This window comes from Octopus sinensis, linkage group LG25 (assembly GCF_006345805.1).
Source record: "Octopus sinensis linkage group LG25, ASM634580v1, whole genome shotgun sequence".
Taxonomy (NCBI): Eukaryota; Metazoa; Mollusca; class Cephalopoda; order Octopoda; family Octopodidae; genus Octopus; species Octopus sinensis.
Window position 1 is genome coordinate 23,921,367 of NC_043021.1, and position 26,952 is coordinate 23,948,318.

At 34.8% G+C, this 26,952-nt stretch overlaps 1 long non-coding RNA gene across 1 annotated transcript in view; it reads left to right on the plus strand.

Moving 5' to 3' along the window:
* Positions 1-13,761: 13,761 nt before the first annotated feature.
* Positions 13,762-26,952, plus strand: part of LOC118767944 — a 54,682-nt gene continuing 41,491 nt past the window's right edge. Inside the window, exon 1 of the long non-coding RNA XR_005003859.1 lies at positions 13,762-13,887. This is a non-coding gene — a long non-coding RNA (uncharacterized LOC118767944). The remainder of the gene's footprint in view (positions 13,888-26,952) is intronic.

Sequence of the window (26,952 nt, forward strand, 5' to 3'; positions counted from 1 at the left end):
TTAAATTATATATTTGAGTCAATATGTCTGAAGAATATTATAAATTTTTTTCTACAATGAGATAGTTTAGAAGAAATGACCGGTTTCGCGTTTAGCTTTTCAAATTTCTTACGTCGTTATGTTTATGTTATGTTTATATGAATATATATCACTATATATATATATATATATATATATATATATCTATAATATATATATATATATATATATATATATATATATATATAATATATATATATATATATATATATATATATAATATATTATATATATATATATATAACGGGAAGGTTTACGAAAATAAACAAAAGAGGATGGCAGGTGGATTACAAACAAATAAATGTATTAGTATGGCGCTCAGGAATAGAAATAGAACAAGTCTTTTACGTTTCGAGCCTACGCTCTTCGACAGAAAAATACACAGAAAGAAAGAAACAAGGAGAGAAAAAAATGCGTGCATGAGCTAACGGTCTATCATGGCGTTCTGACTTCAGGCAGAAGTCAGAGGTCAGAGGTCAGACGTTAGACGCTAGAGGGATAGTAGGGGAGATAACAGGGTCAAGTGACTTCAAAACGAAGGTGGCCCCAACACGAAGGTGCGTGTGTGTATAAGAGAATATGTATGTGCGGGTGAAAGAGGGCGTGTGTATGTGTGGGTGTGGAGATATGGGGGTGGGTGTGTGAGTGGTGTGTTGTGATGTGATGTGTAATGTGGGCGGTGTGCTGTGGGTGGTGTGTTGTGATGTGTAATGTCGTATGATGTAGTGTAATGTGGTGTAATGTTGTGGGGAGGTGGGGTCGAGGGGGGGAAAGCCCATGTGGGTGTGTGGGTTCGGCTGGGGGGTGGGGGTTAGGGTAGAGTGGGGATTGTGGGGAGAGTGAGAGGGGGAGAGTGGAGGGGAGAGAGAGAGGGGAGGGAGGAGGGGAGCGGAGGGGGGGAGAGGGAGGGGGGAGAGGAGATGAGGGGGGGAAGGAAGGAAGGAGGGCGGGAGGGGAGGGAGGGGGGAGGGGAGATGAGGATAGGAAGGAGGAGGGGAGGGTTATGAGGAGGGGGGTAGTGGTAGGGAGATGAGGAGAGGGGAGAGAGGAGATGAGGGGGAGAGAGGAGGAAAGGCGGGAGAGGAGGGGAGGGGAGGAGAAAGGAGAGAGGAGGAGGAGGGAGGGTAGAGGGGAGATAAGGGGAATGAGGGTGCAGAGAGAAAGAGAGAAGGGGAAGAAGAAAGAAGAAAGAAGAAGAGGGAAGAAGGGGGAAGAAGGGAAGAGGGAAAGAGAGTAGGGGTGAAAAGATGAAGGACTGAAGAGAAGTAGGAGTCGGGGGGAGGTTAGATGAAAAGGGGGGAGAGTTGAGCCCAAATGGCGTATAAGAACGAAGAGAGAAGATTAATCCCTGTTCACGGCGCAAGCGGGAATCCGGATGGCCTCTGTGCAAGGACAATCCGAACACAGACAGGTGTTGCAAGGAGTGACCGGTGGAGCGGAAATGGCGTGAGACTGATATGTCATTTGGCGAGGCGGATGTCTCGGCGGTGTTCCGCGAACCGGTCAGCCAAGCGGCGTCCCGTTTGTCCGATGTACAGGGAATGGCAGAGAGAGCAGGAGATGCAATAGATGATATTGCTGGAGGTGCAGGTGAAGGAGTCGATGATGCGATAAGGTCGATGATGGGTGACGGTGAGGAGGGTGGTGTTGGAGAGTAAGGGCAAGTGCGGCATCGTGAGCGGGAGCAGGGGAACGAGCCAGGTTGGGAGGTAAGGTCAGGGAAGAAGCTGTGAACCAAGAGGTCTCGTAGGTTATGGGTTCGTTTGAAGGAGGGGAGAGGTCGGTTAGGAAAGAGGTGTGAAGTGAACGGGTCGGACTGGAGATGCCGGAAAGCTCGAAGAATGGTGCGTTGGAGAGGTAAGTGAGGGGAAAAGGGAGGCGGGAGACGCAGGGCGGGAGACGCAGGGCGGGTTCGGGGGGAGAGAGCAGATGCACGGTCTACGGAACGTGCTCTGGCAAGGGCGGTTTGGATAGTGGTGAGGTGGTATCCACGTAGCATGAAGTGATGAGCCATGAGTTGAGACTGAGTCTCAAAGTCATGGTCGTCACTACAGAGCCTACGTAGACGGAGGAATTGGGAATAGGGGATGGAAAGCTTGGTGTATTTGGGATGGGAGGAAGAGAAGTTTAGGTATGAGTGTGAGTCTGTGTGTTTGTAGTGAATGGAGGTGGTAAGAGTGGGGTGATGAATGCTGACCGAAATGTTGAGGAAGGAGACAGAGGTGTTGGAGATTGTGCAGGTGAAGTGGAGGGCAGGATGGAAGGATTGAACGAAAGAGAGGAAGGAGTCTAGATGTTCACAGGAGAGTGAGATGGCACCGATAATGTCGTCAATGTAACGACTGTATAGTTCTGGAGTGGGACCAGTGAAACTAGAGAATATTTGGGCCTCAACATAGCCAACGAAAAGATTCGCATAGTTGGGGCCCATTCGCGTTCCCATGACCACTCCCTAGCTCTGATGGTAGAACTCGCCCGCGAACGAGAAGCAGTTAAGAGAAAGGACAAGTTCGGTCAGACGAATGAGTGTGGAGGTGTCGGGTTCGGGGTTGGGGCGGAGGTCGAGAAAGTGTTGAAGTACCCGCAGTCCTTCGTGGTGAGGGATGACGGTATAGAGGCTCTGGCAGAAACGTTAGCATGCCGGGCGAAATGCTTAGCGGTATTTCGTCTGCAGCCACGTTGTGAGTTCAAATTCCGCCGAGGTTGACTTTGCCTTTCATCCTTTCGGGGTCGATAAATTAAGTACCAGATGAGTACTGGGGTCGATGTAATCGACTTAATCCGTTTTCTGTCCTTGTTTGTCCCCTCTAAGTTTAGCCCCTTGTGGGTAGTAAAGAAATAGGTATAGAGGCTCTGAATGGAAAACAAGACGATATATACTGCCAAGGTCTACTAAATTCAAATAAATCTAGACTTCTCGCGAAAAGGACACCTCCATTCCAACCAAAAAGGAACATTTCAGATAATAAAATTTTACCCATGAGGCCTCTCATGGAGAACAGATCAAAATCGGATAGTATCAAAATAAACACCCAATACATCAAATGCCGCTCACGGCAGGCACGCAGAAACTGTTAGCAGCAAGCGGAATGAACCTGCCAGCGTCTACTAAATTCAAACAAAGCAGATGCATGTGCTAGCATATATATATATATATGTGTATGTATGTATGTATGTATGTATGTATGTATGTATGTATGTATGTATGTATGTATGTATGTATGTATGTATGTATGTATATAGGAGGGGTGTTGAAAAGTTCCTGGCTTTGGGTAAAAGAAAATGCACGAGGATCAGTTAATTAGGATTTTATCCAACATATTCCCCTTTCAGATTCACACAATTAGGGCAGCAGTCCTTCACTTTTTCTAAACCCCATAAAAGAACACGGAACACAAGGCCTCCAGTCAGGCCTTTCATGGTACCCTTAAAACCAGAAGTTTTCACTCACACTCCTTCTTCATCTCCCCCCTTTCTGTCTCTGTCTGTCTGTCTGTCTATCTCTCAATTTCTCTCTTTCTATCATTATCTCTGTCTGTCTCTTACCCTTCCAGAGTAGTGTGCATGTGTATGTAGAAGCAGACGACACACACACATCTGAAATACTAACCAGTTGACGTCAGCTGTAGCGGACTATAAAAACAATAGATTGAAGAAAGAAGACACTGTAGCAGTGCGCGATATTGGCATTTAAGTGAACAGAAAGGTAAAGGAAAACATGTGGAAGTACTTCACTGCTCTTTTGATAATATTGTTGTTTAAAATCGAAGATGTTGCCAATCAAAAAGACCCAGGTACTATTTCAGCACCATTTGATTTGTTTCTTCATTTATTGGTATGTGTGGGAATTTTTTTATAACCCATTTTACCCTTTTAACTACGGAAATCAGGCATGTTTACTCAGAATTTTCTTATCCTTAACTGCGAGAGGCAGATTTATCTACCTATTTATTTTTTGTTGAAGAATGACATGATTGAAGCTATTTTTCTCAAGTTTATTTTGGTGATGGGATTTGCAGAAATACTAACCATTTTGTTGCAATCAGTGGTTGACGTATCTCATGTATGAAGCTGTCAAGCATCTTCATTCATACTCTTTTACTCTTTTACTTGTTTCAGTCATTTGACTGCGGCCATGCTGGAGCACCGCCTTTAATTGAGCAAATCGACCCCGGGAGTTATTCATTGTAAGCCCAGTACTAATTCTATCGGTCTCTTTTGCCGAACCGCTAAGTAACGGGGATATAAACACACCAGCATCGGTTGTCAAGCAATGCTAGGGGGGACAAACACAGACACACAAACATACACAAACACACACACACACACACAACATTATATATATATATAGTATAATATATATATATATATATATACGACGGCTTCTTTCAGTTTCCGTCTACAAATCCACTCACAAGGCTTTGGTCGGCCCGAGGCTATAGTAGAAGACACTTGCCAAGGTGCACGCAGGGGACTGAACCCGGAACCATGTGGTTGGTAAACATGCTACTATCCAGGTCATAATTATCTGAGCAAAGCAAAGAGAATTACATAGTGCTATAAACGAGAAACGGTTTGTTTCATTATAGCAATATAGCATAGCAACACTTGCGCCTTCTTCCATTCGTATTAATATGCCACTCATTAACACCATTCCGAAGTTTGTGTCTTCGCCTCCTCTGCGACTCTGTTGCATTGTCACTGCCTCTATGCTTTATCATTGATCACCGAATGTGTATTCGTGACTAATGTTCCCGCATTACTCTTTTTACTCTCTTTTACTTGTTTCAGTCATTTGACTGCGGCCATGCTGGAGCACTGCTTTTAATCGAGCAAATCGACCCCGGGACTTATTCCTTGTAAGCCACAGTACTTATTCTAGGGTCTATTTTGCCGACCGCTAAGTAACGGGGACGTAAACACACCAGCATCGGTGTCAAGCAATGCTAGGGGGGACAAACAGACACACAGCACACACACACAATACATATATATATTATACATATATATACGACAGGCTTCTTTCAGTTTCCGTCTACCAAATCCACTCACAAGGCATTGGTCGGCCCGGGCTATAGCAGAAGACACTAGCCCAAAATGCCACGCAGTGGGACTGAACCCGGAACCATGTGGTTGGTAAACATGCTACTATCCAGGTCATAATTATCTGAGCAAAGCAAAGAGAATTACATAGTGCTATAAACGAGAAACGGTTTGTTTCATTATCAATATAGCATAGCAACACTTGCGCTTCTTCCATTCGTATAATATGCCACTCATTAACACCATTCCGAAGTTTGTGTCTTCGCCTCCTCTGCGACTCTGTTGCATTGTCACTGCCTCTATGCTTTATCATTGATCACCGAATGTGTATTCGTGACTAATGTTCCCGCATTACTCTTTTTACTCTCTTTTACTTGTTTCAGTCATTTGACTGCGGCCATGCTGGAGCACTGCTTTTAATCGAGCAAATCGACCCCGGGACTTATTCCTTGTAAGCCCAGTACTTATTCTATCGGTCTATTTTGCCGAACCGCTAAGTAACGGGGACGTAAACACACCAGCATCGGTTGTCAAGCAATGCTAGGGGGACAAACACAGACACACAAGCACACACACACATACATATATATATATATACATATATATACGACAGGCTTCTTTCAGTTTCCGTCTACCAAATCCACTCACAAGGCATTGGTCGGCCCGGGGCTATAGCAGAAGACACTAGCCCAAAATGCCACGCAGTGGGACTGAACCCGGAACCATGTGGTTGGTTAGTAAGCTACTTACCACAGAGTCACTCCTGCGCATTGATGACTTTTAATCGCTGTTTTATAGAAACACAACGATAACTTGGTTATCCCCCACATTACGGCCATTCTCCAAGGATTTACATTAATGTGGCCCAAATATGCATGGAATATATGACGTTTACGATCATCAGATGCTGAAGTCCATCGTGTATCAAAAGGAGGAAAACTCGCAGCCTGGCTGCTTTCATTCATCAAAGATTTCGCCCCGCAAGATCTCACGTTGCTCATTTGTACTGATTTCCTTAAACTTCTGCCCCCTTTCCGCTTGCTGATACTCTTCAATTGGTCCACCTGTTCAGATCTTTATATCTCATATGCCCATCCTATTCTGGCACGTCATTCCCTTCTTTTGCATCGTTCCTTGTGCAACCCATTACTCTACTTGTATGTTGTGGTCTAATCAACTCAAAATTCTTCAGGCGATATGACATGAAGAGTCATTTAACCACAAAAAAGGACAAAACCCCACTTCATGAAAACTTATAAAGGCAAAAAGAATACACATAAATTCTCGTGTATGAAGAATTGTTAGCAGATTAGCAGTAATAAAATGCCTGACTTTACGGAGAATTTGATGCTGTATATTATAGCTCTGTCCCATAATCCATTGTCCCAGCTATTTGTACATAAATACACAACACAGAGTGCTCGATACTGTGAACGAATGGAAAACACTTTTTTTTTACAATAGATCTCTTCAAATATGTGTGTAGTTTGCTTTTAAATATAATGGAAGACAAGACTATATATACTGCCAGCGTCTACTAAATTCAAACAAAGCAGACGCATGTGCTAGCGTCGAAGACGGAGGTTGTTTACTAACGGAGACAGCAACTGAATACCACTTGGGGAATACAACTACACACACACACACACACACACACATACACACACACACACATATATATATATATATATGAATAAGGATAAGATCGTTATATAAAAACCGATCTTATCAGGTGGCCTTCAAAGGTAATAATTATTACTAAAATGATAATTTAGAGCATCTAAGAGATACCACCACGCTGGAAATAGCAGCCAAAACGTGATTCTAAAACCACATTAAATGTTCATACAACACCAGGAGAGTGCTGTATCAAATGGTGCTGTATGAATATTTAATGTGGTTTTAGAGTCAAGATTTGGCTGCTATTTCCAGCGTGTTGGTATCTCTAGATACCCTACATTATAGTTGTTGTAATTTCATCTCATCTATCGCTATATATATATATATATTATATAATATAATAATATTATATAGATATTATATATATATATATATAATATACAAACATACATACATACATGTATGTATATATATATAACGGGAAGCTTTATGAAAATAGACAAAGACGAAGGCAGGTGGAAAACAAACAAACCAATTGTATTAGTATGGCGCTCAGGAAATATAAATAAAACAAGTCTTTAACGTTTCGAGCCTACGCTCTTCAAACAGAAAGATACACAGAGAGAAAAAAACACAGAAAAGAAGGAGAGAAAAAAAAATGCGTGCAGTAGTAACTAACGAATCACATGGTGATATATACATATATATATATATATATATAGATATATATATATGATATATTAGATATATATACAAACTACATATATATATATATATATATATATATGCATACACATTACACATGTATTTATGTATATATATTCTTTTATACACTTATTTGTTTTAGTCATTTGACTGTGGCCATACTGGAGCACCGCCTTTAGTTGAACGAATCGACCCAAGGAGTTATTCTTTGGAGGCTCTGTTCTTATTCCATCGGGCTGTTTTGTAGAACCACTAAGATACGGGGACGTAAACATGCCAGCACCGCTTGTCAAGGGATGGCGGGGGGAGGGGTCGAACACAGTCACTCAAATACACACACACATATATATATATTGGGTTGGCAAGAAAGTAATTTGGTTTTTCGAAACAAGAGTTACCATTATTTAATGACTTTTTTCACTGTTATGATATTTTTCTTTTTGACACTTGGTAGCCGTTACTTTTACCTTCTATTAGAAGCAAATTGCGCGTAGTTTTGTTTACAGCTGTGAGTTCTGTATCAATTTTAACATGGAGTGCAAAAACGAACATTTTCGCCGTATTTTGCTTTTTATCTCCGGAATGGCAAGAAAGCTGCTGAGGCTCACAAAGAGATATGTGAAGTTTATGTCGATGATTACTTAACAGAAGGTACATATGAGAAATGGTTTTCAAAATTCCGTTCTGGAGATCTTTCACTCAAAAATGATAACGTTCAGGTCGACCTACTGAAGTTGATGACGACCAAATCAAAGCCATAGTTAAATCTGATTGTCATATAATTGTGTGAGAAATTGCAGAGTGGTTAAATGTATCACATATAATCAACTGAAAATCACTTAAAACGTCTGGGACTCGTTAAGGAGCTCGATGTTTGATTTTCAAATCAATTGGAAGAAATTCACTTAACACCACAAATCAATATTTGTTATATGCATCTCAAACACAATGAAATCCACCTTTTTTTTAAAACGAATCATCGCTAGTGAGGAAAATGAATTGTGTACAATAACGTCAATCGAAAACGATCATGGATTAAGCGTAATGAACCAGCACAAACCACACCGGAAGTTGAATTACATCCAAAAAAGGTCATGGCGTTAATTTGGTGGGATTATAAAGTAGTTGTGTGTTATGAGCTGCTTCCAAGGAACCAAATAATCATTTCGGATATTTACTGGCAACAACTAATGAAACTAAAGGAAGTAATCAAAGAAAAACGGCCAGAATTGGCAAATCGTAAAAGAATCGTGTTTCACCATGATAACGCAAAACCACACACGTCTTAGCTACCTCGTGAAAAATTATCGGATTGTGGTTGGGAAGTGATGTAACATCCACCATATAGCCCTGATTTTGAACCATCAGATTACCATTTATTTGGAAGTTTCAAAAATACTTTGAATGGTAAAACATTCAATAATGATGATGACCCGAAATCTCACTTGCTTCAATTGTTCGCTGATAAGGACCAAACGCTCAATGAGCACGGAATCATGGAGTTGCCAGAAAGATAAGAAAATGTCATCGAAAAAATGGCAAAAAATATATAATTGAATAAGGTCCATGTTTTGTATGAAAAGAAAATTACTTTTATTTCACGCTAAAAAAACAAGATTACTTTCTTGCAGAACCAATATGTGTGTGTGTGTGAGTGGGTGTGTGAGTGTGTGTGTGAGTGTGTGTGGGTGTGTGTGTCTGTGCTTGTGTGTGTGTGTATGTATGTATGTGTGTATTTCTTCTTTGATTCTTGTATTTGTTTCAGTCATTTGACTGCAGCCATACTGGAGCACCGCTTTAGTCGAGCAAATCGACCCCAAGGACTTAGTTTTTGTAAGCCTAGTTCTTATTCTGTCGGTCTCTTTGACGAACCGCTAGATTACGGATACGTAAATACACCAAAGCCGGTGGTCACGCGATAGTTGGGGGACAGAGACAGACACACAAACATATATATATATGTATATATATATATATGTATATAAATATATATATATATATATACATACATATATATACACATATATAAATTAAATTAGAGATAAAACCACTATTAGGCAAATCAAACAGTGAAAAACATAAACCAAAACATTAAAAAATTAATATAATATACAAAATATATAAAATATAAAATTTAAATTATTTAAATTTAAAATTATTAATTTATATTTATAAATTTTTATATTTCTTATTTTTTAAATTTAAAATAAAATTTTTAATTTTTAAACTTTTTAAAAAATATATATATAACTATCAAAAAGTATTAAAAAGTTTAATATAAGATAATAAGTAAAACCACTACGTACGTTTCATGGCCATAACCTAATTCGAATTACAATAATTTAAATTCAGTTAAAATTCCAATTATGGTTATAGTCAATCTTCAGGTTAATGATAATAGTTAAATAAATAAGCAAATATATTTAAACAATATTTTTTAAGAATTAAATAAAATAATAATTTTTCTTATAAAAAAACTCTATTATCAAACTAGAAACTTTAACGATTATTATTATGTCATACAATCAAATTATAATGTTAAATATTAATTTTTAAGGTAAGAATAGATAGAAAATGTATTTATCTATACAGATATAATATGGCTTTAAAAAACATAATAAGCTCACAAATAACCTAATCTCAGTTATAGTCAATATCTAATTACCTAATTATATAACAAAAAAAAAATAATAATAATAAAATAATCACTATTCATATTATTAAATTTAAGTTAAAATCAAATAATTATAAAATATTTGAATAATAACTAAATTATCAATAAATATATATAAATATAATAATTAAGATCTAAAATTATCTCTATCAATAGATATATATACGTATTATAAAATACTAAATAAATTAATTATTCATTATTACTTATGAAATATATTAAAAAATTAAAAGATTAAAGATGAAAAAGCAAATTGTAACCGTATAAACTATTTTAAAAATACCCTATAACTATTTAACGATCCGAATATCTCGTTGGCTAATTAATAACTTACAAAAACCATATAGTTATGATCTAATAATGAAATAATGAAATACATATCTTCAACAACTTATACAATGAGATTATCAATCCGTAGTTATATAGTATCCAATAAATACCATATAACATAAATTTTATTAAAATAAGGTTTACTTATTTTTTTTAAAAACCTGTCATTAACTAAAAAAAAAATAATAAACAAATGGAAAATTCTTTAAAAATATTTTATGAATGAAAAATACTACTACAAATTATCAATTGAAAATAGCTATATTTAAGCTATAATAGAACAAAGTCAACTATTAGAGATATTTATGAATATATAATATAGCTTAAAAAACATAATAAATAAATATCCTTAACTCAGTTATAGTCCAAAAATTTAATTACCAAATTATTTAACTAAATAATCGTTATCCATATTTTAGATTTAAGTACATATCTAATAAATATAAAATATTTAAAAATAATAACAAAATACTATCAACAAATATAGTGATAAAGACTAAAATTTATGCTATCAATAAATATATAGACATATAAAGAAAAATAAATTAATTAATTAATCTAATACTACTTACATAAATATTAAATATTAAATATTAATATAATATAATTATGAGATAAATTTAAAAAATTAAAGATTAAAATCAAATTAAAGCAAGAAACCTAATTTTAAAAAATCTTATTACTATTAACGATCGATATATCTCTTTGGCTAAGTAAAATCTTACAAATAAACATAGAGTTAAAATCTAATAATTATATATATAACTTCGATAACTAAATCATTACAAAACAATCAGTATTTATATAGTATACAAAATAATACAATAAGACTTATTAAAATATTTAAAATTTTTACATTTTTAAATCTTAAATAGAAATAGGTTACTTAGCTTTCCAAGGCTTTGTAATGAACTAAAATTTTAAAACGGAAAACGTCTTTTAAGCGTTTATAAGAATACTCGTGGAATTACGTTATTAACAAAAATAGAATAAATAGATGAAGAATTCTTTTAACAATGAAAAACTACGAATATATTTTATCAATGAAACTTGTAAATAAAAAATTGTCAATGGAAACATCTATGGTTTATCAATAAATGTAAATAGAATGAAGTCACAATTAAAGAATAGAACCACTCTATACTATACGATTTATTATTAAAGTAACTACAATAAATTATACTTAATACTCAATAAATTAATAATTAATATAACTACTAATTACTGTGTATACTCTAAAAATCTTATAAGATAGAATTAATTTATATAAAATAATAGTAACACCTCGACGTACGAGTAAATTCGTTCGCAGAGTCCGCTTTTATTTTTAAGCAAAAACTCGTGAGCAGAACCTGGTGTCTCGTATGTATACATACGTATATACATGCCTACATTCATACATCCATACAAACATACAAGCAAACATTTCGTTTTATCCATTTATTCTTTCTTGCCCTCTATACGTCTGTACATTAAATAAAATTGATTAAATAAACATCTAAATAAATCTACTTCAAAAATATAGAAAATACATACAAATTGATTAATTTAACAAATTTATAACAAAAATATAACAAAATATAAACTTAACTCCAGTATACGATAAATATATATTTATATTATATATCATATTATTAATACTCAAAATAAATACTAATCAATAATAAATTAACCTAATTATATAGGTAAATTAATTTATCTATAGATCAAATACATTGTTTCTATAATTGAATAAATTATCATTATAAAAAATATTACATAAAGAAAGAAAAAATTATTGTCCTATACATTCAAAATTAAAACCTTCATAAAATCTATATTCATTAAAGCCATTAAATATTTAGTAATAAAATAAACATCTAAATATAATCTAACTTTAAGTAAATAAAGAACCTTTAATAACTATAATTGACAAATACAAAACCTCATAAAGAATTGGAAACACTACACTACTATTATTAAGTAATATATTTATAAAATTATTAAAATATTAAATGATTTATTTAATATAACATATAAAATCATGTAATAAGTATTATAAATCACATACTAAATTTTAGATAATACTAGTACATATATCTATAAATTAGGAATAAAATAGGGTTTAAATATAGTCATTATTTATCTAGAAATTTATTATATAAGTAAAGTAACTTGTGTCTGCATTCTATTTTACGCTCATCCAAAGTATTCACTAAATTATTATGATCATAAAATAAAATTTCTTTAAACTCAGAACACAAATAACAATAATTGCCTCCTATACTATATGATTTGGCCTTACTTATTATTTCCCACCTTAAATCATACTTAATACTTTGGGATTTAAGCCCCCAAATGTATTTACTAAGTCCTGTTGAGTTAATTAGGTTTTTATTTTTAAATGAATGCATATGCTGTGCAATTCTTAATTTTATTTTAGAGGAAGTGGACCCTATATATATTGCGTTTAAGTTATTATTATTCCTATTATTCTCATTAATTAATGTAACTATACATTTATACACTACATCGTTTAAATCACATTTATTATTAAATTTGCACTTAGTTTTATCTTTACATGTACAGTTAATGAGTGTCTTATCTTTATTATTATTGGTATTATTATAAAATTTATTTTTATAAAAATTATTTAGTTTATATTTGTTAAAAGAAGAAATAATGTTACCTACACTATTAGAGGTAGAATAACCTACTCCAAAGTTATTACTAGAGAAAATGTTTTTATATTTACGATTAAGCATGGCCGCAGCTCTGAGCTGAAACAAGAAAAACGTAAAACGAAAATTGTTCAATAATATCTAAAATCTCTTTAATAATGTTCGTTTTAACTTGAGCACCATAAGGAACAATTGACCAAATTTTATTATTATTCTTCTTCTTATTATTATCACTATCATACTATTACTTCTTCTTCTTCTTCTTCTTCTTCTTCTTCTTCTTCTTCTTTTCTTCTTCTTCTTCTTCTTCTTCTTCTTCTTCTTCTTCTTCTTCTTCTTCTTTTTCTTCTTTTTCTTCTTCTTCTTCTTCTTCTTCTTCTTCTTCTTATTATTATTATTATTATTATTAACATTATTATAATTAATCATATTATTATTACTATTATTATTATTACCATTACTATTATTATATTTCTTTATAATATTATTAAAGTTAAATCTATAAATATAATTAACATTTAATGAATTAATATTAAAATTTGTCTTATTTTTAATTCTATTCTTATTTTTATGATTACTACAATTACTACTAATATAACTAACATCATTATTATAATTATTATTATATCTATCTATCTAAGAGCTTTGTGTTTCTCTATTTCTTATGTTCTAAAAGAACAACTAGCTGAATGCTATTCTCTTCTTCGAAAATTCGATTGCAAATTCTACACATGCTTGAATGAGAGATTAACTTGCACTTCTACAATATTAGTGAAAAATCAGAGTCCTGTTTATTGTAAAAGACCAGGTGAAGAGGTAAAATGATTTTTATGGGTTTTTTAGTGTGGCAATTTAAAGTTCTGATTGAATGAGCGAGGAAATAGAAATGCAGAATGAGTAAAACAAGGACAGAAAGCATGCAGGCAAAAGCGAAATAAATCAAGAAAGAAAGAATGAAAGAATAGCAAGAAAGAAAGCAAGAGAGAAAGAAAGGAAGAACGAATAGATAGAACAAAGATAGACAGTCTGACAGATAGATAGATAGATAGATAGAAGAGAGAGAGAGAGAGAGAGAGAGATAGATAGATAGATAGATAAATAGATAGATAGATAGATAGATAGATAGATAGATAGATAGATAGATAGATAGATAGACAGACAGACGGACGGACGGACGGACGGACGGACGGACAGAGAGACAGACAGACAGACAGACAGATAGATAGATAGATAGATAGATAGATAGATAGATAGATAGATAGATAGATAGATAGATAGATAGACAGACAGACAGACAGACGGACGGACGGACGGACAGAGAGACAGACAGACAGACAGATAGATAGATAGATAGATAGATAGATAGATAGATAGATAGATAGATAGATAGATAGATAGATAGATAGATAGATATAAAAGATACAAATTTCGTCAAGGTGACTTAAAGTAATAGATATGCACTCTGAGTTCTCAATTTGGTATGTCATTAAAATTCCAGTTTGAATTGCCGTTAAACATGCGATTTTGTGACTGTCTTGCTGAAGCGGCTAGAAGTGACTTTCCATTGAGCCGGTAGGTATAGATTAAAACAAATAGGAAAGGCAAACGGTTTGACAAGACTTGACAAGGACATTTAATTTGTCCATGGATTTACCTAATGAATACATATTTTAGTTGGATTTCTCCTCCTTTTTTAGACAAAATGAACTACAATAATATCATTGATTAGTAATGTTTCTCCACTCTGTTTAACCTCTCCCTCTCGGCCTATGGAATTCTCGCTCGACGCGATGGTCCTGTAGCTGGGATATACCAGAAACAAATGTTAAAAACCATGTACACCGCTTTATAATATGGCTAAATTCAATGTCTTTGCCAAGTCTTGCCTAGCCATTTGCCTTTCAATTCTGTTTTAATATAGATAGATAGATAGATTGAAAAATAGATAGATAGATAGATAGATAGATAGATAGATAGATAGATAGATAGATAGATAGATAGATAGGCAGACGGATAGAAGACAGATAGAAAAAATAAGCAGGCATAGAGTTAGATAGATACATCGATAAACATACAACCAGACAGCCAGACAGCTGGTTAGCTTGCAAGCAAGATATATAGATAGACAGGCAGACAGACTGGACATAATTATTCTGATGTTTACTTATACATCTAGATATAAACTAAATAACTAAAATTATTTCTTTTTGCATGTAAATTTCCAATTTTATGAATCTTAGTTATATATATATATATATATTTGTGACCCCTTTCGATCAGACACTGACCATGGGCTTGCACCTAGAGAGTTACCCTCTGAGCCACAAGTCTGGGCAAGGTTGTTTTTATGGAAGACCAGCAGTCGCCCACGCATACCGGCCTCCCCTCTCCACGTCACCAGTGTTATCCAAGGGAAAGGCAAGGGCCGATACAGCTTGGCACCTGTGACGTCGCAACTCACTTCTACAGCTGAGTGAACTGGAGCAACGTGAAATAAAGCGTCTTGCTCATGAACACAACACGCAGCCCAGTCTGGGAATCGAGCTCACAATTTCACGATCGTAAGCTCGACACTCTAACCACTATATATTTATTTATATATGTATATATATATATCTATATATATATATATATATATATTATATATATATATTATATAATCAATCCAAACATGATCAAACAAGAAAAAACAACAACGCGAGGACGTGGAATAGAGTGCTTTTTGCACGCTCAGGAAAGGAAAAAAGAGAACGAGGTAATCACGTTTCGAGCGGAGCTCTTCATCAGATTATATAGAAAAGTCCAAAGAACGGAAGACGGAGAAAGAAAATCGCCAACGCACACACGCGGTCACACACACGCGCGCACACACACACACAAATATATATAACTAATAAGTTTAAAAGAAGGATTCAATGGATATAAATTAATTTATCAATTTATTAACATTGCCTACCATCGTTTCACTTCATACCGATTTTAAATTACAAACCATATATTAATAATACAAGTTTGCATTTTGAGTTCCCTGAGTGGAAGATCTTCAAGGCAAAATGGACATTACAGAGTGTATATTTTGATCAGTTGAAATACTCCAACAGACTAAAGTTAAAAGCGTGTGTGTGTGCATGCGTTAATATTTTTATTTAATTTAAATATAATAATAATAATAATAATAATGATAATAATAATAATAATACCAATAACAATAATAATAATATATAGTAGTAGTAGTAGTAATAATAATAGTAATAATAATAATAATAGTAGTAGTAGTAGTAATAATAATAGTAATAATAATAATAATAGTAGTAGTAGTAGTAGTAGTAGTAGTAGTAGTAGTAGTAATAATAATAGTAATAATAATAGTAGTAGTAGTAGTAGTAGTAGTAGTAGTAGTAGTAGTAACAATAATAATAATAATAATGATAAAATAATAATAATAATAATAATAATAATAATAATAATAATAATAATAGTAATAATAATAATAATAATGATAATAATAATAACCATAAATACCCTGATGCAGTACCAGGCAGTGGCTCTCATGGCTTCTGATCTTAACTGATCAGGAAGTGTTATCATGTACATTGTTTTGTCTTGGTATAAAAGATGGGCTACAGCAAATATTCTGCTCAATACCACAGATTTGCTTGTCAGTTGTTTGACCTTAACCAGATGAGCATGTCCCACAGTGGCTGACGATAAGTGCATCTCTGATCACGAGCAGAAGTAGTGGGGAGCATCATAGCCATATGTTGAGAGGGATTCTTTGGGGTTTGAATAATTTACCTCTGGAAACATGGATGGTTCTTTCAACATCCTTAAACAACCCTTATTCAGGGACCTTTTGAGCGGGATGGGCTACTCAACCTGAAGAAAATTCTAACTGGGCCCCACCTGCAAGGTCATGTGCTGTTTATCTCGATATGAGATCACCATGTCGCGCACATATGGTTGTGATGCATGTGCCTTGTGTACCCTTATCAGACGGGTAGTCATGATGGGTATATTGGGCTTCGTATATTTTACCCCAGTGTCAATAATAATAATAATAATAATAATAATATAATAATAATAATAATAATAATAATAATAATAATGAATTAAAGTATATAAGAATAAAACTAAAGGATAAACTTAAAGATTGGTAATAAATAAGGAAAATAGCGAAATATTGTATTAATATTAAAATAAAATGAAATAAAAATAAAATAAATGTTTTTTTCCAAAATATGGCTATGAATGATCCATTTTGGTATATGTATGGATGTATGTCCATGTATTTATGTGTGCTCGTATGTGTATATACGTATGTTTAAAGCGCCTAAGTTTATTTATGTGTTCGTATGTGTGTATGTGTGTCGACATAAGGTTATTGAAAACAAGTATGGATGTCATCGTTTTTGCATGAGTGTGTGCGTTTATAGATCCTTACTGCTTCAGTCGCTTTATTAGTGCGTGTGTATGTATATTAGTAAAAGCTAATCGAATATTTCTATAACTATATATGCATTTATAGGTTCTAGGCATCCGGTGATTCTCGAGGGATCCCCCACCAAGTGTCACCTGTCCCTGAAACCAGGCCACATTAAAAGAAACTGTCCCCAGGACCAAGGTAAGGTAATGGAACAGTTAATAAAAGTAGTACCCACTGCTCCTCCTTTGGAGTGAGAGATGGAGGCAGTTGAAAAAAGGAAAAAAAAGAATATGTGAGCAACAATGGTTGCCCACCGTAGGATCCTAAAGCTGCGGGAGGAAGGGAAGATCCTCCGGATAAAGCGGAGGTACCACACCCTCCTGTAGCACAAGGGAGGAAGAAAAACAAAAAACAAAGAATGTGACATTGCCGATGGTTGGCAGTGCACTGCCAGCATATCCAGAAACCTCGTCGGTAGTAATTGTGCCACCGACGGAGGAAACTGTGGCTCCTCCCAGTGTGTTGACGGATGATTTAGTGATCTTCTTCCATAAGGGAGGGCAATTCAGAGCTTCTTAAGGAAGCTAGAGGGCCGGAGGGTGGGCACCTTGCTCTGGACTGAAGACCCGGATTGGCCTCCGCAGGTAACTGCGGAGGTTCTAACGGACGTTGAAATTTATAGGGTGATGGACTCCTTTCCGAAGGACCAGTATAGGTTTGCTTTTGGCACAGCGACCTGGAACTACAGGATTGCCTGCAGGGGGCATATGGTCTGGTCGAAGATAAAGGATAAGAGGCCTTAGTGCCTCAATTTTTATTGTTATATTGTTTGTATTCTTCGGTAAGAGGCCCAGCGCCTCGATTTGGTAAGAGACTTAATACATCATTTTGTTTTGTTTTGTTTTCTTTTATTAAAAAGAACAATGTTTTCGAGAATGCAACAATGGGCGGAAGTTGCTTGATTCTCCCATCCACCATTTCTTTCATTTCCTCATCATCGTGGCCTCGTCCACCCCGCAGCTACTCCTTCTGTGCAATGCCTTTATGGCAAATCCAATGAAATAAAGTAGTTTGTTTCTCACTCCCACGGTCTCAGGTTCGGTCCCACCGCAGGACATCTTGGATGGGCGTCTTCTACAATGTCCCTGTGTTGATCAAAGTCTTGTGGGTTTGTGTGTGTTTGAGTCCCCCCCCTCCACCGCTCAGCAACCAGAGTCGCTTAGTTTACTTCTCCATAACATAACAGTCCAGTAAAAGAGACTGATAAAGTGGCAGGATTAAAAAAAGTACAGGAGTTGGTTCGTTTCACTAACACCTTCAAGGTGATGCCCTAGCATCATGATCCCACTCTGCTGACTGAAAGAAACAAAAAATAAGAAAATGCGAGTATATTACAGACATATATAGGCGTGGCTGTGTGGGAAGAAGATTGCTTCCCAACCACATGGTTCCGGGTTCAAACCCGCTGCGTGACCTCTTCAGCAAGTGTCTTCTACTATAGCGTCATGCCGATCAAAGCCTTGTGAGTGGATTTGGTAGATGGAACTGGCCACAATCAAATGACTAAAAGAAGTAAGTAAAAAAATGAAAGAAGAGATCTGTGTGTGTCTATATATATATATATATATATATATATATATATATATTATATATATGTGTGTGTGTGAATGTTTGTGTATGTATATACATTTTCATTTTGTTTTCTCTTTGTAGTTTCAGCTCAGAGCTGTGGCCATGCTGGGTCACTGCCGTTATAAATACTTAAAGCACCAAACAAAATGCATTCCCTGTCTTCTTTCTCTCTACATACATCATAAGTTCAAATCCTGCCCAGATCAACTTATATCTATTTGGTCGAGAAATTAACCTGCATCACAAATACTAGAGTCGATGGCATTGATTAACGCTCTACCACAAATTTGTTGGTCTTGTGTCTAAGTTGGAAGTCATTCTAACAATTATTAACCTTTTTATTTTTTTATCTTTTGACCTCCTACCATCTTGCCGAAATCAGCTAAGCTGCCAAAGGGCTTAATCTGATTTCTTATCCAATTTCTGAAAAGAAATTTTGTAATCTTTACTTATTGTAAATCGATGAAAAAATACTCGATGTAAATTGGATCAATAGATTTATTATTATTATTAATTATTAATCTCTCTCTCCCTCCCTCTCTCCCTCTCTCTCTCTCTCTCTCTCTCTCTCTCTCACACACATACGAGAGAGACTTATAAACAAATTCCTTTTTCAATGAGAGTTTTCTAAATTTTTTCAGATAGGTTTCTGGATGGAAGGTATTGTAGAATGCTACATGAATAAACTGAGAAATATATACGCACGTGAAACAATCACTAGTACATATGTTGACAAAGCTTTATTAGATATACAAATGGAGTGTTACGTGGAAGAGGCTTTCTGCACAGTTGGCTGGGCAAACCGTGATTCAATTTTTCAGTTTTTCAAGAAAGCTAAGACTAATCCCGTGTCAAAAATTCACAATGCGTAAGTAACACATAGTCACATTTTTTTGCCGTGTCTTTGTGGTTGTTATTGTTATTGGCGTTATGTCACTGTAGTCCAGCTATGATCAAAGAAACACCTTTATGGCGTTCGTGTAATCGATTGGACGACATGTCCTGATATATAGTTAAATTGTTTCGGATATCTAGATAGATATTTAACTGGATGACATACAATAAAGCATCACCTTCCACATGCAGTCACACGATGAATCGTTGAACGGCAATTTGAGCTCTTTAGTGTCCAGATTTATTCTTGTACACTCGCAGATTCTTACACCTGCAGATGGCCAGAACAGTGTCAGGTGAGACGAGACCAAATTTGCTGCTAAACATGAAAAAAAATTATCTTCAAACGTATACAGCATTACCTCAAAGTACAATATGATTACGGAAACTGTATTTTCTAATCACCCATGATGAACATAAGTAATTAGTTGCTGTGTAGTACCGGTGGAAGTAGATATACTCATGGTGGTAGTAGCAGTGTCGGTGGCAAGATATAGTATTGGTGATGGTGATGGTGGTGGTGGTGGTGATGGGAGTGGTGATGGAAGTTTTGATGTTAGTGCAGGTTGCATTGATAGTGGTGGTGATGATGGGAGAACTGACGGTGATGGTATTATAGAGAGGATGGTTGCAATAATGTTAATGGTGGTGGTGATGGTGGTGGTAGTGGTGATGGTATTGATAGGGGTATTGGTGTAAAAAATGTTGGCGTTGATGGGGTGGTGATGATGGGGTAGTGATGGTGGTGTTACGGGTATAGTGCTGGTGGTATTGATGATTGTGTTATAATGGTATTGGTGTTAGTTGTAGTAGTATTGATGCTGCTGATGATTGTGGTATTCGTGTTAGTGGTGGCGGTATTAAAGTTGTTAGAGATGGTATTTGTATTGTTGGTATTCAAAATATCTTAGCTTCCTCCTGTTGGGGCTTGTTTGTTCCTTTGTGATGAAACCCGTGTTTTTCGGCCCTCCTCTTTTCTCCTTTCACCAATCATTTGACCTTGCGTCTCTAAGCCAGAAGCCACTAATCACAAGCGCAAGCGCTTATAAACCATTTTAATTTTCATCGAGAGCTTTCTAATCTTTTCAGGTAATTTCTTTCAGTGCTTCAGTATTCCAAGGTATTTTTATATGAGTGGCTGTGTGGTAAGTAGCTTGCTAACCAACCACATGGTTCCGGGTTCAGTCCCACTGCGTGGCATCTTGGGCAAGTGTCTTCTACTATGGCCCCGGGCTGACCAATGCCTTGTGAGTGGATTTGGTAGACGGAAACTGAAAGAAGCCTGTCGTATATATGTATATATATGTATGTGTGTGTGTGTGTTTGTGTGTCTGTGTTTGTCCCCCTAGCATTGCTTGACAACCGATGCTGGTGTGTTTACGTCCCCGTCACTTAGCGGTTCGGCAAAAGAGACCGATAGAATAAGTACTGGGCTTACAAAGAATAAGTCCCGGGGTCGATTTGCTCGACTAAAAGGCGGTGCTCCAGCATGGTCGCAGTCAAATGACTGAAACAAGTAAAAGAGTAAAAAGAGAGAGATATCTACTAAAATGTGGTGTCAGCATTATTTTCATTTTTGCGTAAATTATACGGCATTTTATTCACCGAACCCTGTATATATATATATATATATATATATATATAATCGTTTTAAAAGTGCCGATCGAGAATTCTTAATAGAGACGCGTCAGTTTCGGTAATTTCCGTTGCCTCGTCACTTAGGACAGCCATCTTCGGCTCTTTCTGGATTGGCTTTGCTAATAGTATGTATGCTTTCGTCATTCAAATAATTGGATGATTTAAAGATTAGTTAATGTGTTTATACAAAATTGATATAAACAGTATTTTGCAATGCTTCATGAAAAAGGAAAACTACAAATGTCACTGAATGTGACTAGGGTGTTAGGAAGCACCTACATTGCTAGAATTAAGAGTTAAACTGCTCTAAAATGTGACAACGAGTGCAAGGAGCATCAGACTTGCTACAAATAAGAGTCAAATAAGTCTTTACCCACAAAAGCATACTTTTATTTACTGGCAGAGGAGATGACCCCCACCCACTGCAACTGAGGTGCCATTAGATTGGCATGCTAATTTCGCATGAAATTTAGTGCCCAGCAGCAATGGTCACTCCGTAGCGGGTGGCGAAGCTGATTTCTACCCTGTCAGTATATATAGATTTTATCACAGATATCAGTGGCTAATTCCGCAAAGTGGTAATTTGAAAATTATAGAATAATTAAGGTGGCTAGACGCAATTCAAAACCAAAAAGGAAATAATTCAGCGCCACTAAAATGAAAAGGGGTACAGGGCGAAACAGTATTGCTAGAAAAAGAGTCAAAGAACTCATCTACGGCCGTTTCAGGGGTACAAGGAATGTATGAATGGCGTTGTAAGTATTCAAAATACATAAACATAATGCCCCTCTCATCAGGATGGTTTTCTTTGTAATGAAATCCTATATAGTTATAATTCGATAGACGAAAACAATGGTGATATCGTTTACCTGAATTTAGCTGAATCTGTATATATTTAATTTATCTACCAGTTGATCTACATATTTGTCCCTGAATTTTTTAATTTTGAACTCTCATCTGACATTTCGTATAAACATCAAATTATTAAGCGATTCTATCATTTTCTTTTGGAAGCCCTTACCTCGAATTTTTATCTATTTATTTGTCACTCCTACATTCGTGTATGATCATAGATTTCGCATATGACTTTTACATGTAATTTTGTTCACTGATTTTAAATTTATATATATATGTATATATATATATATATATATATATATATATATATATTATATATATATATGAAAAAATAAGTAATAGAAAATGGTAAAATAATTTTTATAAAGAACATTTCAGTACCGGTTTCAGTCATTTTGAGACCTTCTCAGCTGTAACGATTAAATAATTAAATTTAGAAAAATTAAAAGAAATCTTTTTTTAAAGGAATATTTGTATAGTGTTCAAATATAAGTGGCATTTTCCTTGTTTCTGCCTTGCTCTGTTCTCTTTATATATATATATATATATAGAATATATATATATATAATATATATATATTATATATATTATAATATATATATATATAGATAATAGTTATCGCCAAACTAATATGGCATTCTTATAAAAATAAGAATAAAGCCGTCCGCTTATTAGCTCCATGAGGCCATCGCCTTAATTAGCTATTTGATACACAAACTGTATCCATATAACCTTCGAACAAGGGAGGTCAGTCGCTCCACACTACTTGTTCGAAGTTATATGGATACAGTTTGTGTATCAAATAGCTAACTTAAGGCGATGGCCTCATGGAGCTAATAAGCGGACAGCTTTATTCTTATTTTTATAAGAATGCCATATTAGTATGGCGATAACTATTATTTTCCGGGAACGCTGCCGCTGTTCTCTTTTAGAGAGACTTAGTAATTTTAATATTTCTATTATTGAAAACAAGTGGATGTATTCCACCGAAACTAGGTAAATAAAACCATCGAACAGAGATTGTCAGAAGCGACACCTACTGGCTGGCTACGCTGCATTGAAAAGGGGCAATACCCCGAAACGCGTCTGTAGCTGCCGGTCAAGTAGTGTGGAGCGACTGACCTCCCTTGTTCGAAGGTTATATGGATACAGTTTGTGTATCAAATAGCTAACTTAGGCGATGGCCTCATGGAGCTAATAAGCGGACAGCTTTATTCTTATTTTTATAAGAATGCCATATTAGTATGGCGATAACTATTATTTTCGGGAACGCTGCCGCTGTTCTCTTTTAGAGAGACTTAGTAATTTTAATATTTCTATTAATTATATATATATATATATATATATATATATATATATATACCAATTAAGGACTGAACACGAAAAGTGGACAGTCAACATGCTAGATATAGACGTCAAATCGCATTCACCACAAAAGATTTGTTCTCAGATCAAACTCAACACAAAACCATAGCAATAAACAAGTGAAAAATATACGAAAAAAATAATTACCCATGTACTAAATTAGTTTCAGCTGTTATTTTCCGCAAGGAAAACTGCAGCATCATCATCAGCATGGTCCGTTATAAATGTAATTTGATGGACTAGATGCAAACACGATACCGAAATATCGCGTGCATGGAGTTCAGCCTATTACATTAGAATATATCTTTCAAATGCCTCTACTTTGGCGCGTTGGAACCCGGGAAAAACTAGCCTGCAGCTAATAATTAGCAGCAGTTAATTTATCGGTTAGAGAACATATTTATTTATATAAAATTAATTAAGGGTAGAAATTGATATTTATCAATTAAGACCAGTGGTCTAGCATATTAAAAAAGAATCCGAAGATTAAAATATTTATATATACCAATTAAGGACTGAACACGAAAAGTGGACAGTCAACATGCTAGATATAGACGTCAAATCGCCATTCACCACAAAAGATTATGTTCTCAGATCAAACTCAACACAAAACCATAGCAATAAACAAGTGAAAAATATACGAAATAAAATAATTACCATGTACTAAATTAGTTCAGCTGTTATTTTCGTGTTCAGTTAATTGGTATATATAAATATTTTAATCTTCGGATTCTTTTTTAATATGCTAGACCACTGGTCTTAATTGATAAATATCAATTTAACCCTTAAATAAGTTTATAAAATAATATGTTCTCTAACCGATAAATTAACTGCTGCTAATTATTAGCTGCAGGCTAGTTTTCCCGGGTTCCAACGCGCCAAAGTAGAGGCATTTGAAAGATATATTCTAATGTAATAGGCTGAACTCCATGCACGCGATATTTCGGTATCGTGTTTGCATCTAGTCCATCAAATTACATTTATAACGGACAATGCTGATGATGGCGCAGTTTCCTTGCGGAAAATAACAGCTGAAACTAATTAGTACATGGGTAATTATTTTATTCGTATATTTTTCACTTGTTTATTGCTATGGTTTTGTGTTGAGTTTGATCTGAGAACATAATCTTTTGTGGTGAATGGCGATTTGACGTCTATATCTAGCATGTTGACTGTCCACTTTTCGTGTTCAGTCCTTAATTGGTATATATAAATATTTTAATCTTCGGATTCTTTTTTAATATGCTAGACCACTGGTCTTAATTGATAAATATCAATTTCTACCCTTAATTAATTTTATATAAATAAATATGTTCTCTAACCGATAAATTAACTGCTGCTAATTATTAGCTGCAGGCTAGTTTTCCCGGGTTCCAACGCGCCAAAGTAGAGGCATTTGAAAGATATATTCTAATGTAATAGGCTGAACTCCATGCACGCGATATTTCGGTATCGTGTTTGCATCTAGTCCATCAAATTACATTTATAACGGACCATGCTGATGATGGCTGCAGTTTTCCTTGCGGAAAATAACAGCTGAAACTAATTTAGTACATGGGTAATTATTTTATTTCGTATATTTTTCACTTGTTTATTGCTATGGTTTTGTGTTGAGTTTGATCTGAGAACATAATCTTTTGTGGTGAATGGCGATTTGACGTCTATATCTAGCATGTTGACTGTCCACTTTTCGTGTTCAGTCCTTAATTGGTATATATAAATATTTTAATCTTCGGATTCTTTTTTAATATGCTAGACCACTGGTCTTAATTGATAAATATCAATTTCTACCCTTAATTAATTTTATATAAATAAATATGTTCTCTAACCGATAAATTAACTGCTGCTAATTATTAGCTGCAGGCTAGTTTTCCCGGGTTCCAACGCGCCAAAGTAGAGGCATTTGAAAGATATATTCTAATGTAATAGGCTGAACTCCATGCACGCGATATTTCGGTATCGTGTTTGCATCTAGTCCATCAAATTACATTTATAACGGACCATGCTGATGATGGCTGCAGTTTTCCTTGCGGAAAATAACAGCTGAAACTAATTTAGTACATGGGTAATTATTTTATTTCGTATATTTTTCACTTGTTTATTGCTATGGTTTTGTGTTGAGTTTGATCTGAGAACATAATCTTTTGTGGTGAATGGCGATTTGACGTCTATATCTAGCATGTTGACTGTCCACTTTTCGTGTTCAGTCCTTAATTGGTATATATAAATATTTTAATCTTCGGATTCTTTTTTAATATGCTAGACCACTGGTCTTAATTGATAAATATCAATTCTACCCTTAATTAATTTTATATATATATATATATATTATAATATATATATATATATATATTATATATATATATATATATTTCGTTGTCTGTTTTAAATTATGACTTTGAATTTGTATAGATTACCTTGATGTGATCCTTCAAAAATTTCCCTTATCCTTCGATTTAGCTCGCAATGAGCACGCCTTAATATAGTATATTATTGTGAAGTATACTTAAAAACATACTTTATAAAAAATTCCACTTTATATATATATGTATATGTCAATATATATATATATATATATATAATATATATATATACATATATATACATATGTATACATATATATATATATACATATATATGTAGATACACACAAACACACGAACACATATATATATATATATATATATAATATATATTATATATATATATAATTAGGGTTCAGCAAAGATTGCTTCACCACATACCGGAGTTTAGAAATAGCAGTCAAAAAATCTATCTTAGCTATTCCTTCTACTTTAAAAGGGGCTCCCAGAAAAACCAAATCCACGTAGGCAAAAGGGAAAAATAACGAAAATCAATCGATATTAGGTTACCCACGTACGCGCGTTTCGGAATTAGATCGGTGTAAAGAATAAATAATTTTACCTTACCCGACCCTTTTCGGCTCTTCAGCGTGGGATTCTTCAAATATTAATTATTAAATATTAAATGTGAAGGCACTGGAAAATATCTCTGATACCGTTAGGTGAAGAGAGATCATATTCAGTGCTAGTGCCGCCAAATTCAAAATA